Source organism: Schistocerca cancellata, chromosome 9, assembly GCF_023864275.1.
Source record: "Schistocerca cancellata isolate TAMUIC-IGC-003103 chromosome 9, iqSchCanc2.1, whole genome shotgun sequence".
Classification (NCBI taxonomy): domain Eukaryota; kingdom Metazoa; phylum Arthropoda; class Insecta; order Orthoptera; family Acrididae; genus Schistocerca; species Schistocerca cancellata.
In genome coordinates, this window is record NC_064634.1 from 234,746,283 (window position 1) to 234,763,712 (window position 17,430).

The 17,430-nt window shown below is 39.9% G+C and overlaps 1 long non-coding RNA gene across 1 annotated transcript in view; it reads left to right on the forward strand.

The window, feature by feature from the left end:
- LOC126101577 (uncharacterized) overlaps positions 1 to 13,609 on the forward strand; it is a 35,973-nt gene extending 22,364 nt beyond the window's left edge. The window contains exons 3-4 of the long non-coding RNA XR_007522346.1: positions 8,246 to 8,310; positions 13,416 to 13,609. This is a non-coding gene — a long non-coding RNA (uncharacterized LOC126101577). The remainder of the gene's footprint in view (positions 1 to 8,245; positions 8,311 to 13,415) is intronic.
- Positions 13,610 to 17,430: the final 3,821 nt, after the last annotated feature.

Below are 17,430 nucleotides of genomic sequence, written 5' to 3' on the forward strand. Positions count from 1 at the left end.
CACTATTATTTCTCAGTTTACTTTGGAACCTAGTGTTACGTTTTTCACACGTCATCATTGTCACAATATTTCACACAATAACACAGAAAAGCACAATTTGAAGAGCAAAAGTAAGAGAACACATTAACATAGCACTGAAAATAATATCTAGTTAATTGCAAGCGCAGTTGCGAAATAGTTGGTGCAGATTTACATGCTTGCCACAACTGTTTTACTGTGCAACAATGAAAGACTGCAACTACAAAGGAGATTTTCCCTACAATTACGCGCTAGCAATAAACAAAAGCTACACTAATTACACAAACTACAAGAAAAAATCAGAAGATTCCAAGGAGGTATCCTCGGCTAAGGGTCGACATATGAAATATCCCCTTAGTAAAATTAGTGAATTACTGTGCTGGTAAATCCCTTACGTTATTTGATTTTCAAACAGCTGAGCAGAACTGAACGCACTCAGACATTTCGCTCTTTACCTATTCTGTTCAACAGTAAACTGACACACAAGATTTTTAGCGCAACGCAATCTGACTTTTAATAATCCCTACAAAAGAATGGCCCTGACAAACATTAAACTATACCTTTCACAAATCACTTACCTCACAAAAATCTTTGTTACTCAAGCTACTGCAATACATCGAGCGACACTACTGCCAGCTAAATAAAAGATTCAAACTACTGAAGGCACTAATTACTGATAGGCACAGTTAGCAAATGAAAGATTTTGATAGAGAACAAACAATGTATTTACCTTAATAGTCATAATATATATAGCGGTTCATGACATCCAGTCTTACAAATTTCAAAACTCCGCCATTTCTCTCCCCACATCCACCACTGCTGGCGGCTCACCTCCAACTGCGCAACGCTACACGCTGTTAACAGCCAACTGCCCAGCGCTACAATAGCCAACAACAATGCAAACCAGCCACAGACTGCACGCAGCACAGCCAGTGACTTTCATACAGGGCGCTACGTGGCGTTACCAATAAAAAAACCTATACAGCCTACTTACAACACAAACGCCGTTGCACACTAGCCTTTACGTAGACAAATTTATTTTTAAATATGTTAAACACCTTCCCCCCATGAACCACGGACGTTGGTATTGGTGGGGAGGCTTTCGTGGCTCAACAATACAGATAGCCGTACCGTAGGTGCAACCACAACGGAGGGGTATCTGTTGAGAGGCCAGACAAACGTGTGGTTCCTGAAGAGAGGCAGCAGCCTTTTCAGTAGTTGCAGGGGCAGCAGTCTGGATGATTGACTGATCTGGCATTGTAACACTAACCAAAATAGCCTTGCTCTTCTGGTACTGCAAATGGCTGAAAGCAAGGGGAAACTACAGCCATAATTTTTCCCGAGGGTATGCAGCTTTATTGTATGATTAAATAATGATGGCGTCCTCTTGGGTAAAATGTTCTGGAGGTAAAATAGTCCCCCATTCGGATCTCCGGGCGGAGACTACTCAGGAGGACGTTGTTATAAGGAGAAGGAATACTGGCGTTCTACGGATTGGAGCGTGGAATGTCAGATCCCTTAATCGGCCAGGTAGGTTAAAAAATTTAAAAAGGGAAATGGATAGGTTAAAGTTAGATATAGTGAGAATTAGTGAAGTTTGGTGGCAGGAGGAAGAAGACTTTTGGTCAGGTGAATACAGGGTTGTAAATACAAAATCAAATAGGGGTAATGCAGGCGTAGGTTTAATAATGAATAAAAAAATTGGAGTATGGGTAAGCTACTACAAACAGCATAGTGAACACATTATTGTGGCCAAGATAGACACGAAGCCCACGCCTACTACAGTAGTACAAGTTTATATGCCAACTAGCTCTGCAGATGACGAAATTAATTAATTAAATGTATGATGAGATAAAAGAAATTATTCAGGTAGTGAAGGGAGACGACAATTTAATAGTCATGGGTGACTGGAATTCGAGCGTAAGAAAAGAGGGAGAAGGAAACATAGTAGGTGAAAATGGATTGGGGCTAAGAAATGAAAGAGGAAGCCGCCTAATAGGATTTTGCGCAGAGTGTAACTTAATCATAGCTAACACTTGGTTTAAGATTCATGATAGAAGGTTGTATACATGGAAGAACCCTGGAGATATTAAAAGGTATCAGATAGAATATATAATGGTAGGACAGAGATTTAGGAACCAGGTTTTAAATTGTAAGACATTTACAGGGCCAGATGTGGACTCTGACCACAATCTACTGGTTGTGAACTGTAGATTAAAACTGAAGAAACTGCAAAAAGGTGGGAATATAAGGAGATGGGACCTGGATAACCTGAAAGAACCACATGTAGTACAGAGTTTCAGGGAGAGTATAAGGGAACAACTGACAGGAATTGGGGAGAGAAATACAGTTGAAGAAGAATGGGTAACTTTGAGGGATGAAATAGTGAAGGCAGCAGAGGATCAAATAGGTAAAAGGACGAGGGCTAGTAGAAACCTTGGGCAACAGAAGAAATATTGAATTTAATTGATGAAAGGAGAAAAAATAAGAATGCAGTAAATGAAGCAGGCAAAAAGGAACACAAACGTCTCAAAAATGAGATCGACAGGAAGTGCAAAATGGCTAAGCAGGGATGGCTAGAGCACAAATGTAAGGATGTAGAGGCTTATCTCACTAGGGGTAAGATAGATACTGCCTACAGGAATATTAAAGAGACCTTTGGAGAAAGGAGAACCACTTGCATGAATATCATGAGCTTTGATGGAAACCCAGTTCTAAGCAAAGAAGGGGAAGCAGAATGGTGGAAGGAGTATATAGAGGGTCTATACAAGGGCGATGTACTTGAGGACAATTTTATGGAAATGGAAGAGGATGTAGATGAAGATGAAATGGGAGATATGATACTGCGTGAAGAGTTTGACAGAGCACTGAAAGATCTGAGTCGAAACAGGGCCCTGGGAGTAGACAGCATACCATTAGAACTACTGACAGCCTTGGGAGAGCCAGTATTGGTAAAACTCTACCATCTGGTGAGCAAGATGTATGAGACAGGCAAAATACCCTCAGACTTCACGAAGAATATAATAATTCCTATCTCAAAGAAAACAGGTGTTGACGCATGTGAAAATTTCCGAACTATCAGTTAAGTAAGTCACAGCTGCAAAAAACTAACGCGAATTCTTTACAGACGAATAGAATAACTGATAGAAGCCGACCTCAGGGCAGATCAGTTTGGATTCCATAGAAATGTAGGAACACGTGAGGCAATACTGACCCTACGACTTATCTTAGAAGAAAGATTAAGGAAAGGCAAACCTACGTATCTATCATTTGTAGACTTACAGAAAGCTTTTGACAATGTTGATTGGAATACCCTCTTTCAAATTCTGAAAGTGGCAGGGGTAAAATACAGGGGGTGAAAGGCTATTTACAATTTGTACAGAAAGCAGATGGCAGTTATAAGAGTCGAGGGGTACGAAAGGGTAGCAGTGGTTGGGAAGGGAGTGAGACAGGGTTGTAGCTTATCCCTGATGTTATTCAATCTGTATATTGAGCAGCAATAAAGGAAACAAAAGAAAAATTCGGAGTAGGTATTAAAATCCATGGAGAAGATATAAGAACTTTGAGGTTTACCAATGACATTATAATTCTGTCAGAGACAGCAAAGGACTTGGAAGAGCAGTTGAACGGAATGGACCGTGTCTTGAAAGGAGGGTATAAGATAAACATCAACAAAAGTAAAACAAGGATAATGAAATGTAGTCGAATGAAGTCGGGTGATGCTGAGGGAATTAGATTAGGAATTGAGACACTTAAAGTAGTAAAGGAGTTTTGCTATTTGTGGAGAAAAATAACTGATGATGGTCGAAGTAGAGAGGATATAAAATGTAGACAGGCAATGGCAAGGCAAGCGTTTCTGAATAAGAGAAATTTGTTAACATGGAGTATAGATTTAAGTGTCAGGAAATCGTTTCTGAAAGTATTTGTATGGAGTGTAGCCGTGTATGGAAGTGAAACATGGACAATAAATTGTTTGGACAAGAAGAGAATAGATGCTTTCGAAATGTGGTGCTACAGAAGAATGTTGAAGATTAGGTGGGTAGATCACGTAACTAATAAGGAGGTATAGAATAGGATTGAGGAGAAGAGAAGTTTGTGGCACAACTTGACTAGAAGAAGGGATCGGTTGGTAGGACATGTCCTGAGGTATCAAGGGATCACAAATTTAGCATTGGAGGGCAGCGTGGAGGGTAAAAATCATAGAGGGAGACCAAGAGATGAATACACTAAGTAGATTCAGAAGGATGTAGGCTGCAGTAGGTACTGGGAGATGAAGAAGCTTGCACAGGATAGAGTAGCATGGAGAGCTGCATCAAACCAGTCTCAGGACTGAAGACCACAACAACTACAACATGTTAAACACAACAGAAAAAACGGAAGTTTCCCACCAACTAAACGAATTATGGCATTATGATATACCAACCTCTCAAAGAACACTCAAATATTGCACACCAAGCAATCAACGCACTGTTATATCAGAAGAAAAATGAATTTTCATTTAATATTCAACCTGTTTAGCGCCAGGGTTCAAACAAAATAGATTAATTGCTTTCAAATAAAATAACACTAAGCTGAAGGTCGGTACCTGGAAAAATGGCTCTTAGTTAAATTAAATTTACAGAAGAACTTTTCAAACAAAGCAAATGTGATATAACTGTTAAATATTGTTAGATATTTATGGTACCCGACATGTCAGTAGGTTTCTTGGAGGCAGGGACCTATTCCTGACGAATAAGACACAGGTCAATAATGTAGTTTAACACATAGTTTACACTGCTACGAAATACTATATTGCAGAAAAATTTACATCTTCAGATGGTTCAGTAACTTCAGATTTAAATTACTACACGCTCTACGAGTCACTTCTACATTCAAGTGATGCTGTGGTTGTCGAATGTCGTAAACTTCTGGAGACGTTGGTCACTGGAGACAATGGACCAAAAAAAGCTCTATTTTCGAAACTTGCTCCAACTAATCAATATTTTTAACTGACATGAAGTGTGTCAACCAAATCATCTCTGCCCACTGCACAAATGGCACACTCGATAGAAATCACATGCTGTTACATCGCATGCGAGCACAGTCGCTGATATGAGCACATCTCGAAGCTCAAATCTGCAGTTAACGAGGAGACCGGTAGCTGAACCCTTCCGAAACCAGTGCTCGGACTGTGACACGCTATGTTTCAAAGTCATTACTAGAAAATTATATGAGGCGTAATCTTTACAATTATGACCGCCCCATCATATATCAGTAATTACATTGTTACACATTAACCACCTCTTCTGTTCATTCAGATATCTCTCCTTTATGCAGTTACACGACATCAAGGAAGAACTTCCATGTTATTGGATGGAACTGTAGATGGTAAGAATTGTAGCGGAAGACAGATATTGAAATACATCTAACAAACAACTGCAGTTACGAATGTTTCTCTCAGATCGAGAGGTTGGTACAAGAAAGAAATTCGTGGCGGGTCGCAACAGTCCAGTCAGAAGTGGAAAAAAATATTATGTTTCGGCATTTGTTGTTCATTAATATTGCATGTCTCCACTCTATATCACAGTATACTTGGTAACAAGCGTGTTTCTTCATTGTAGTTATTCCGTGCTTTCTATAAGTACAGCATTTTCTAATTTTCCTCTTGCTGATGTATTTAGCAACTCTTACTTTCCCTGGGTAGTGAACTAATATTCCATGTGGACATTTTAGCTAACTTCCCAAAGATTCTTCGCGCTCACATGCGGTTCCTCTTAGCCGAAATGTCGTGGCTCAAACTCATCTAGGTGTTTAACCGCTCGTGTCGCATTACACGCCCTAAATAAGACACTTGTGACCGTTTGGTTAAATTGTCTGTCTGACGGCAGGTTTGCGAGATTGTATGAACCAAAGAATCTTAGGATAAAATATTACAACAGTGCTAATAATATCAGGTGTTAAATTAACAATCCATAAATGATGTAGGCCACACAGTTGCGATTTGGTTAGAATAATATTGATTCAGAAAGCAACCTAATAGCGAAAGTGATCGTACTTAGACCTGGTGTTCTACTGGAGCGCATATCCATTTGACAGAGTTCGATCATTCACAAACTCATCGCGAAACACAAGTCCAATACTCCACTTCGTTATTTACACGAAAAGTTAGAGTTCACACCAGGCGCGCGGCTACTCACCGCACAGAGACTAAGTCCCGTGATACCACACAACGCGAAATTTCCTAAGTCGTTTCACTTCCTAACTACATAAACACCGACTGTGCGTCTGCCCGTCTCCGGCCGCGTTTTTCCGCGGGCAGAACATTGTCGTTCAACTAACTAGTGCATTTCCCTTCCCTGAATCTGTCCATCTGATTTGCTACAGCTTATTCTACATTGTTTTACGTTTTAACATGTTTAAATAATGAAAGCTTGACCACTTTCACGTTCTAAATAAAGTAACAATAATATCCATTACATAATAAACAGTAAATTCTTACACAATTTCCTTCTTAGCTTTCAATGCCACGGCCAGAAGCCTTGCAACAATGTACTTTCTGATAAATAAATAAAGAACAAAAGATACTATTATGCACTAAGCTTTACAGCAAATATTCTATTACCTAATTATCCAACAAGGAGTCATGCTACTATCGTTCAATGTGTTCTGTGTGGAGAAAATGATGACCTGATGCTTAACGGAAAATACTTATAATTTAAATTTACTATATTTTAAGCAAATACAGTTACAGTGTTGATATTTGCAAAATTTGTCATTTTAATGAAGCGCTTCTGTATGAAATGTCGATCGTTAAGATCGATCGAAGCGTTCAAATTTGATCATTCAGGTCTTTGTGACAAAACTTGTTAATTTCACTTTAACAGTAAATCCTAAACTATTATAGATATGATAAATATTGAAGATTTACTGAGATCACCATGAAAATTTATGGATGATGGTAGATTAAAATTACTGTGGCTTCATTCCCTAAATTACTACATAACTGAATAGTTTTCATAAATGTTTCCCTTTGCGGACGATCTTACGTCCATCATATTTAACACTGCTACGTCTCCCTGGCCACAAACGGCTTATACGGGATTTCCCTATTACGTAGGTTCTTGTGTCTCTCACTCACACACCTGCAGCGCCTAGGCCTCATTCAGCACAGTAGACACCTGTTAATTTCCCCGTCCTGGTCGAATCTGCACTCTTTATGGCACACAGTTCAGGGTTCGTTTCACAATTCCTGGAGGCTGAATCTTCGGCCATATATTTAAATGAGAGCGCAATGCTCGTTAACTCACATGGCTATACCTATTTGAACTCTGTGGGTCTTGACATATCTGTGTACGGAAGGCCAAACGATAAAAAATAATGCAAGTGACAGGGATGCCAATCTAAGCTCCCTCGAGTTGCGGAGTGGTACATTATTTCCTCTGCACCAGGTGTTGCGGTTCCACCAGCTGTACTCGGCCATCAGAGCCTCGACAGGCAGGGTTCACATCTAGAAGGTGAAGTCACCATTTGAGTTGGAACGGCTTTATATTTGCATCACCAGCACATGAGTACAGAAGTAACCTGCAGGTTTTATCTTCAAGTTTTGCGAAACCTTCCTAGTCATGCGTTATCATCTCTAATAATCCTTGTAATTTTTCTGATTCTTCTAAATTGTAATAATACTTGTAGTAGTGCTTATCCCCAATGCAAATAAGACAGTAATATTTCTCGAAATGGCCCAGGCTTTCATCGAAAAGACTCTTACCTCAGCTAAGAATGTGTATGTTGATTTCATGTCTCGCTCCATTGTTTCCGTCGTGCAAAACAGGAAACAGCTTTTTAAAACGATAGGCAATGACAAACTGTCAAAAATTCAGAAGGAAAAATTTAACCGGCAGAACTTACTTCCATTTTTTTTATCTATAAACTCTGAACTCGCTGTAGTGCAATGTGTCAAGAAGCTGAAGGAGGAACACTGTTTCTGTTTTTCAGTTAATTCTCATTGTAATTTTGTCGGTGCGAAATTCTCAGATATGGAGTTGAATGACTACGATTTTAAAAATATGCCAGAATCTAGGGATCTTGTCTTATGTATTTAATTCTGAGTATCAATCGGGGTTTTGATACCAGAAACAGATTAGATGACGTCATGTTTTATTATGAACTTGTACATAGGATTGTCTCTAGTATTACAGACTAATTGAGTGGCTTACTGAAGTGAATAACAAAGTTTTTTTTAATTTTACAGCTTCCCTTTATAGGGATTTTTTCATCAATGGTTGCAATATCCAGTGCCTAAACCAAAGAACACAGGTATGAATTCTAAGTAAAACTCATATTTCTCGACTCATCTAGTGTCTTATTTACTAAGATATTCGCCGTTTATGCTTCTAAACTTATATCAAAGCATAGAAGCAATAATATGTGTATTCTGGTAATGTATTGAAGACTTTGTATCTAATTTTTTAAACTCAATTTGATTTACTGTGTACAACATTTATAAAAGATACAATCGCCTTTCTCAAAATGATGAACGTTGCAAACTTTAACACTTTGTATTTCGCCATACTACATAATAACTTTTTTGCAGATTACCGGGATTTCCTCTTTCTTTCCTTTTAATTTAGTTTTTTTATGATCGTTCACGTTATGGACATCAGTATTAGTTAATAGCTCACCTGACTCGCCACATATGTATAATATGGTTTAGATCCTATTCACATAAAATTTAGAGCCTCATTGCTAAATTAGCTCGTACTAAATGTGAAGTAGTTGTTTTCAACTAGACAAGTGGTTTAAATGGTGCGATGTTCAACATTTGGGCACTCAGTGATATCAAAGCTTGTACTGGGTTTGATGTAGCTGTATGGGATTTGAGACCTACATTACTGAGCAATCTTCGCTGTTACCTTTAATCTATTTTCCTCTGAAATGGGTCTGTTTTAAGGCATCGGAGCGCAGAGCACGATTTCTGCTGTTACTTGTAGACAATTCAGAAATATATTAAATGCTAGGAGAGGAGCATAGGCGGCACTCCTATATTGTACAGTTCACGCAAGTAGAGAAAAATAAATGAAAAAGAAAATACTTTATTCCGTTGGAGTTATTATTTGTGTTTAGCAACGTAATTTCATTTTGTTATTAATCTATAACTTGTGTCCGTTTAATACGAAATTCCTATCTACGAAAAAGAAAATTACACGTCCTTGAATGTTTATTCCATTGGCAAGTAAAAAATTTATCCAAATACTATTCAGATCCAAGCAGAGAAAATTTGAGAGAGAACGTGTACGTCGAATTTATGTAGTTCAAAAGTTCATTCTCAATAATTAACATTCTTTTGGTACCTTCAATAAAAATGACCCATCGTGAAAAAATATTAAAAACTAATAACATTTAACTTAAGTACAACGTATCAAAATTATTTTCGCAGACGCCAAACGAGCAATGTAGCACCTTTAAAATGTTTCCAAATTTAAAGCACCAGTTGACAGGGACTGATTTAGAGCACATGTTACTACATTTACTGTTCCTTAGCCATTTCAACATCTGTTGGATGGTATATGGAATAATCTGCGGGATCTCTAACGTTAGTTAAAACGTAACTGCTGACAGACGTCGGCATGATAATTAAAAATAATTACTTCTATTAAAAAACAACGAACATATAAAGATATTTGACCTACTTTGGAGATCGTATGTGTTGCACAGAGGGTTATCTAAAAATCATAACAGTCTAATAATATCAAAAGATAGGTACTGAAGTGTGTAAATTCTTTTCATGATACTGAGATTTATGAGGCTTTGTCGTTTGAGTTAATATTGTACTCAACCAAGTACGGAAATCATTCTGTGAAGGTCAAGCGGGCAGTTTGTTGACCTTTATTGCGTGGGCTAACTGAAATTTGTTGGAAATACTTAGCATAAAAGCATTATAACTTAAAAATTTACTTTAAAGAATCGTTGATATTCTTTCCACCGGATGGAAATGAACAGATTCCCATCAACCGTTGGCATTACGAGAATCCTGTCATTTGTCATGTCCATTGTCATAGTGCAGAAATAAGCAACGAGGAATACTGACAAGGGGAATTTATAGGCTTTTAATTAATACTCAACCAAGTACGGAAATCATTCTGTGAAGGTCAAGCGGGCAGTTTGTTGACCTTTATTGCGTGGGCTAACTGAAATTTGTTGGAAATAAAAGCATTATAACTTAAAAATTTACTTTAAAGAATCGTTGATATTCTTTCCACCGGATGGAAATGAACAGATTCCCATCAACCGTTGGCATTACGAGAATCCTGTCATTTGTCATGTCCATTGTCATAGTGCAGAAATAAGCAACGAGGAATACTGACAAGGGGAATTTATAGGCTTTTAATTAATACCAATGCACCAATTCCTCCTAGCATATGGGAACAGTTGTACCTCACTGGACTCGAGATCGTGGGAAAATACATCTCACCACCAAGGTATACATCTTACCATTTAGTGTCCATAAGCTGAACGGAGGCCTTTGGCGGCAGGCTGCTCCTGGTGAGAGTACACAAATAAGCAAGTTAACGAGAAGTAGAAATGAGGAGGAAAAATGACTGGATGAGTCTAATAGGATTATTCTTGTTGAAGAAACCATAAGGTTATAATAGAAACCAAATAAATGTTCGTTAATCTCACATACCATAATGGTGGCCGCACAGTGATTACATATTCAATTGGAAAATAATTAATATTAATTAATTATGTAGATTGCAGCATATAGTGCGAGCAGAATATTGTATACAAAAATATGTGTGAGCAAAATGCATTAAGAGCACAGTAATTCAAGAGAAGGTAACTTAACATTTCGAATCCGAATACGCAGTTCCCGACTGTAAATCGCAACTTCAACTCAAATCTTGTGGACAGACAGTGTGAAAAACATGCAAAAATCTGTAAGACATGAATACAGGTGTTAACTGCAGTTGATAAAATGATTTCACAGCTGCCCTCAATGCCATAAACAAAATGTTCATATAGTTACGCAAAGTAAATCACAGAAAGTCAAGTCAGATAACCTACGTCCAGTAATTCCTTAAATCGTGCTCACGAAATTATTCATAGTTCACTAAAATGGTGAAGTATTTAGCTCGCCTCTGACTCCTTGGATGTACAGTCTCACGGCAAAAACACCGCAAAGGGCCCGCCAAAAAAGATAACAAACAAAAGACTCACTCTTTCATACTCCCTTACAAGCTCTTTGTCACATCACACTACTTAATCTAAAGTAGTTGCTTAAATAATGGCAACCATTCAAATTAATGCCAGTTATACATAGACATATAACGCTAAGATACAGATAAAGTTATTGTGGCCATTTTACAAGAAACCGTTAAAATATCAGCGTAGTTACTAAGTTATTAACAAAGTCACGAATGTATGCCAACATCCATTTTTCCAAGGTAAAAAGGTTTCGGAGCATTATATACGTTTACGAAATAAAAAAAAGAATGTGGCTACTCTTCCTCTAGCATTATTCGGTATTGATCTTGGAGCTCATGCTGAAGTGTGAACGGCTAAATTTGAATATCGACTTACACTTTACAGATATGCCAGATTTTAAATGTAGCTTCTTGTGGTGTTTACTGACGATGTATCATGTGATCAGAATGCAATAGTAGGTTACTTGTGATTAATTTTATAATCTGATTCAATGAATAACAATACTCCATTTTAAACTCCCTGTCAGATTGAAAGTGTGTGGCGGACCGAAATTAAAACTCGGGACTTATGTCTTTTGCTGACAAGTGCTCTGCCGACTGAACTACCCAGGTACGTCTCACGACCCGTCCTCACATCTTCGCTTCAGTATCGCAGCGAGCGCTGAGGTTAAACTTCCTGGCACATTAAAACTGTTTGTCGAACCGAGACCTGAACTAGGGACCTCTGTCTTTCACGGTTAGGTGCTCTACTAACTGAACTATCTAAACACGACTCACGACCCGTCCTCACGGCTTTACTTCTAGCAGTACCTGGTCTCCCACACTCCGGCAATCAGTTTTAATCTGTCAGGAAGTTTCATAACAGCGCACACACCGCTGGTGAGAGAAATTTGCAATCTGGAGACATCCCCCAGGCTGTGGCTAAGCCATATCTCCGGAATACCCTTCCTTCCATGAGTGCTAGCCCTGCGAGTTTCGCAGGAGAACTTCTGCGAAGTTTGGAAGGTAGGAGACAGGTACTAGCAGAAGTAAGTCTGTGAGAACGAGTCGTTAGCCGCACCTGGGTAGGTCAGTAGGTAGAGCACTTCTCTGCAAGTGAAACTTTCCGAGTACGGTATCGGTCTGGCACACAGTTTTATTCTGCCTACAATTCCATACCAGCACACAATCCCCGGCAGAGTAAATATTTCATTTTGAATACTAAATTCTATAATAACCAGTCTAGAGTCTAGCTTGAAGCTTTTTCTGGTGGACATGGTATATCTGTATAATGCGTTTAGGATCTGTAACGCTTCCGTTGAAAATATGTCTTGCATTTCGTCTATCTTTGCTGCTATTGTGTCGTCTTTACCCTTTCAGATAGCGAACACGTTGTGGACTCGGAAAAACCCGTCAGCCAGTTGTTCAGGAACTTGGACGCCTCACATTCCTTGGCCTGCTAGTTGCCACTTCTGCCTGCTGTCCGAGCGTCAAATGCAGACCAGTGACCGTGACATTACAAGCCGGTTCCTCGTAACGTCCCAGTGTCGTGAGGAAATGTGGAGGCAAAATCATCGAAACTTCTATGTCACTAACGTAAAACAACTCGTACCCATATTCAGAACATCCCTTTACTTGAAAAACTGAAACTGTTACCGTAGTCCAGCAGAAATTAAGAAGATTCAATCGCCAGTTGAAACTACCATTCACTTCATCCATGCCCGTGTGGTTGGATGTCGGTAGATCACTGCTAACCAATAGGCAGCTCGCTGTATTTACGGCCCGTTCCAATACACTTCAGCTTATCACAAAAAAACTTTTGTCATATGTACCAACAAAGTAAATGAGTTCTTGGAAAATGTCAGCCATTCACTCTGTGCGAATAGCAAAATTACGTGATTACTTAGTGGACCACGTCTGTATGAGAATACAGCGAACCAATATTAACTGAAATTTTATTCTCCCTCCACTACAAGAGGATAACATAACGTTATCGGTTACGGCCATATAATGTTGTCTCGATGCAGATAGTTGTATTTCAGAAACCAAGCCTCTGAAACTACCAGTATGTAACTACTTTTCTGCAGTGTAGAATGATTAGATGTTTTTCACATTTAAGTAAACTGCTGAAGCCGAGAAAGCTGAATCATTTTTATTGCAGGCAAAATACAAATCACTGTTTGTGTGCGAAGTAAATATTCGTTTCAGGATGATTAAAATTATTCTTCTTTATTCCAGACTACAACTACGACAACTAGAACAACTCAAAATACAGTAACACCATCGACAACAACATCAAGAATAATATCAACAACAACTGCGCAGGAACCGCGTAACAAATCTGGTTAATATGCTAAAGTTTTGCAGAACAACACTTTGCATGGTATAATGCACTTTACAAACAACGCCTGTGACAATATCATCCCGGTCAACGCAGATTTTGTGTGGTATTTACAATGAAGATGCACCAATTTTAACCACTGATTTCTGTGTAAGAATATATAGCACCAGCATTAAATAAAATCAATCCAAAAGAAAGTGTGTAGACCTTTATTAATTTACTGGCATCTTCCAAAACGATAACTTTTAGCCCTTTTCAGAGGATGTAAGTGCTACATGCTTTACAAGCAGTTTCTCTCCTTGTTTCTCACAAAAGAACTCTCTACTACATTGTGACAAATTCCATCAGAGACATCACTTCGTAGAAATTCACAGCACAGTAACATTTATGTGTATCTATTTGAGGAGAATCTATCAGTTGTATTATTAATACGGTTTTTAGAAACGTTTCGTAACAAATTAGATTGAATTTTTCGGTATCAGGCTAGGAAATCTATCGCAGATACAAATTGTAAACTGGTAATTTTTTACCATACGAATTTCGGAGGGCTGCAAATATAATATGTGGATCTGAATTGCAACAAATCTGTGTGTGTGTGTGTGTGTGTGTGTGTGAGAGAGAGAGAGAGAGAGAGAGAGAGAGAGAGAGAGAGAGACAGAGACAGAGAGTTGTTTTTTCAAATCGATGACTTCCCAAATTAATTTGGGCAAACTTATTTCTTGAAGTCAAAATTGTTGCTGTGGACTGAAATGGATTTATGTGTCTACCAAAAATGAACATAAGGTTTGTAGAAATGACTGATTTCCCTTAGAGACAAGCGAGAGGTCTGGATAGGTATGACACCCAGCATTGTAGTTGCAAACAAACAGTTTTCCTGGAATGTCAAAAGAGGAGCAAAATGGTCAGTTTATTGTGGTGTTGTGGAAGAGAGATGTAAATTCATGCGATTCAGAACTAAGGGCTTACAGGGCCGTTAGTGATGTTCACTTATTTTGGGCGATGTGAGTGGAACATTCATTTGATACCAGTATCTGTTGTATCTGTCAGAATATGTGTTTATTTGTGCGTATGCGTGTGTGTGTGTGAGAGAGAGAGAGAGAGGGAGGGAGAGAGGGAGGGAGGGAGGGTGGGAGGGAGGGAGAGAGAGAGAGAAAGAGAGAGAGAGAGAGAAAGAGAGAGAGGTTAACTACCTGTAATGTACAGCTAGTTAAACTGTACAGAGTTAACTGCCTGTAATCTGACGTTACTTCAATAAAGGACGATGTGAAGCAATTGGAGGGACTAACAATAAATATCAGGAAAGATGAAGGTACGAATGCAGAGTAATTGTAATTAACATTCCAGCTTCAAATCGCTGTAAAAAAGCAACCACTGCTCCGTGTGACATACAATTGGAACAAAAGTTTATCAAATAAGGGGTAAACTTTACCAAAAAAAATTCACGCAAGATGTCGTTGAAAACGTCATAATGTAAATAAGTTCGACTTGAATTGACAGACGACTCGCAATAATACGACTGTGATGTGAAATGCTTACTCAAACGACCGTACTATGCAGTACGATGCACTCAAGTTTGACTTTCAACAGTTGTGACACTGTTAGTTAAGTAAGTTTAAGAAAGCCCATCAACCATGGCGGAGTCGTACCACATCGGATAAAATGGGTTTCTACTTGTCTTGATTTGAAAAATTCATAAAAACATCAATTAAATCAGTTTTTAATGGTCCTGAACCGAAAAACCGCAAAAAAGCAACAATGAAATCGGTTATTAACTGCCGAGAGACTAGCTCCGGCCATTCCGTCCACCGTTATCTGCCAGAGGTTGAAATCGAGAAACAGCATCCTCCACAACAGACCGGAGTCTCGGAAGTCACACGGATTAAGATCAGGTAATGGGGTCGGCTAGGCTATGGTGAAATGATGGCTGATAATTGTAGCTTTTCGAAAAGGCCTTTCAATGTGCGGTGGAGCGCCTTCTTGCATAAATATTAACGTACACACAAATGAACGCTATTGGTGGGCAAAAGACTCTCATCTACATGGACATTCTGCAAAATACGCTTGTCTGGCAGAGGGTACATCGACCTACCTTCACAATAATTCTCTATTATTCCAATCTCGAAAAGCGCGTGGAGAAAACGAACACAAATGTCTTTCCCAGCCCGCTTTGATTTCCCTGATTTTACTTTGGTGGTCGTTTCTCCCTAAGTAGATCGGCGACGATTAAATATTTTCTTTTTCGGAGGATAAAGTTGATGATTTAAATTTCGTGAGTAGGTACCACCGCAACGAAAAACGCCTTTGTTTTAACGGTGTCCGATCCCAACCCCTGTATCATGTCAGTTACACTCTCTTTCCTATTGCTCGACAACACAAAACGTGCTGCTCGTTTCTGAACTTTCTCGATGTACTCCGTTGATCCAATCTGGTGAGGATCCCACACCGAGCAGCAGTGTCCGCCCCGATAGCTGAGTGGTGCAGTCTGCTTTCCGCAGCGCTGCGGCGAGGACGTCTTGTTCACGACCCGTCCGCTCGGTCGTGAGTGCCCGTAGTTGTTTACTACATCGTTGTCTTTAGTTCAGAGTCCGTCACTACCGACGCAGCATGGCACAGTCATACAGACAAACCACCATCAAAATCAGTTTTCTACCCTATCATGCACGACCGTGAGGTTTTGAAGTGGAACTTTTTCTACGTGACGACGTTAAAATTCAACCGCGGGACATAATTGGTATCCATCTCTCCATCTCGAGCAGTGTTGTCTACGTCAAGTTAGTAAGTGACGAGGTGTACAACAGAATCGTGAGCGCACATGCGTACGATCTTAAATTCAAACATTCTGATGACTATACTGGGGTGGTCTCTATCGATCACGCGGGGCTTGGCCTCCGTACGATACGCGTCTTCGAACTCCCTTTCGAAGTATCACCGGACATAGTCACCGCGGCTTTCCAGCCTTACGGCTGAGTGGTCAGCCATATGGCCGAAAAATGGACCAGCTTCACCACGTACCCCGTTCTTAACGGGGTACGACAGATCAAAATTGAACTGGCCAAACATGTACCATCATGAAACTTCCTGGCAGATTAAAACTGTGTGCCCGACCGAGACTCGAACTCGGGATCTTTGCCTTTCGCGGGCAAGTGCTCTACCATCTGAGCTACCGAAGCACGACTCACGCCCGGTACTCGCAGCTTTACTTCTGCCAGTATCTCGTCTCCTACCTCCCAAACTTTACAGAAGCTCTCCTGCAAACCTTGCAGAACTAGCACTCCTGAAAGAAAGGATATAGCGGAGACATGGCTTAGCCACAGCCTGGGGGATGTTTTCAGAATGTTTGGAAGGTAGGAGACGAGATACTGGCAGAAGTAAAGCTATGAGTACCGGGCGTGAGTCGTGCTTCGGTAGCTCAGATGGTAGAGCCCTTGCCCGCGAAAGGCAAAGTCTCGAGTTCGAGTCTCAGTCGGGCACACAGTTTTAATCTGCCAGGAAGTTTCATATCAGCACACACTCCGCTGCAGAGTGAAAATCTCATTCTGGAAACATCCCCCAGGCTGTGGCTAAGCCATGTCTCCGCTATATCCTTTCTTTCAGTCCGATAGCCGCCCCCGATAGCGAGACTATGATGGATTCTCCAGTACCGGATCCGGCCTCTACAGCGACCCCCACCTGAAGATAATCACCGAACGACCTTGCAAGAAGGCATGGATCCCAGGATGGACATTGACCTATGAGTTGTGCCGTCAGCGGCTTTTCGTACAGACACCGGAGCAGCAGATGAAATCCACCCACATTCGGATACTGAAACACTCGTCCGTAAACAGCATTCCCCACGGAAACACAAGAGACGGCGGTGTGCTCCATTGGACGAGTGTTTGCAGCGATCGTCTGACATGGACTGTGGACACTCCG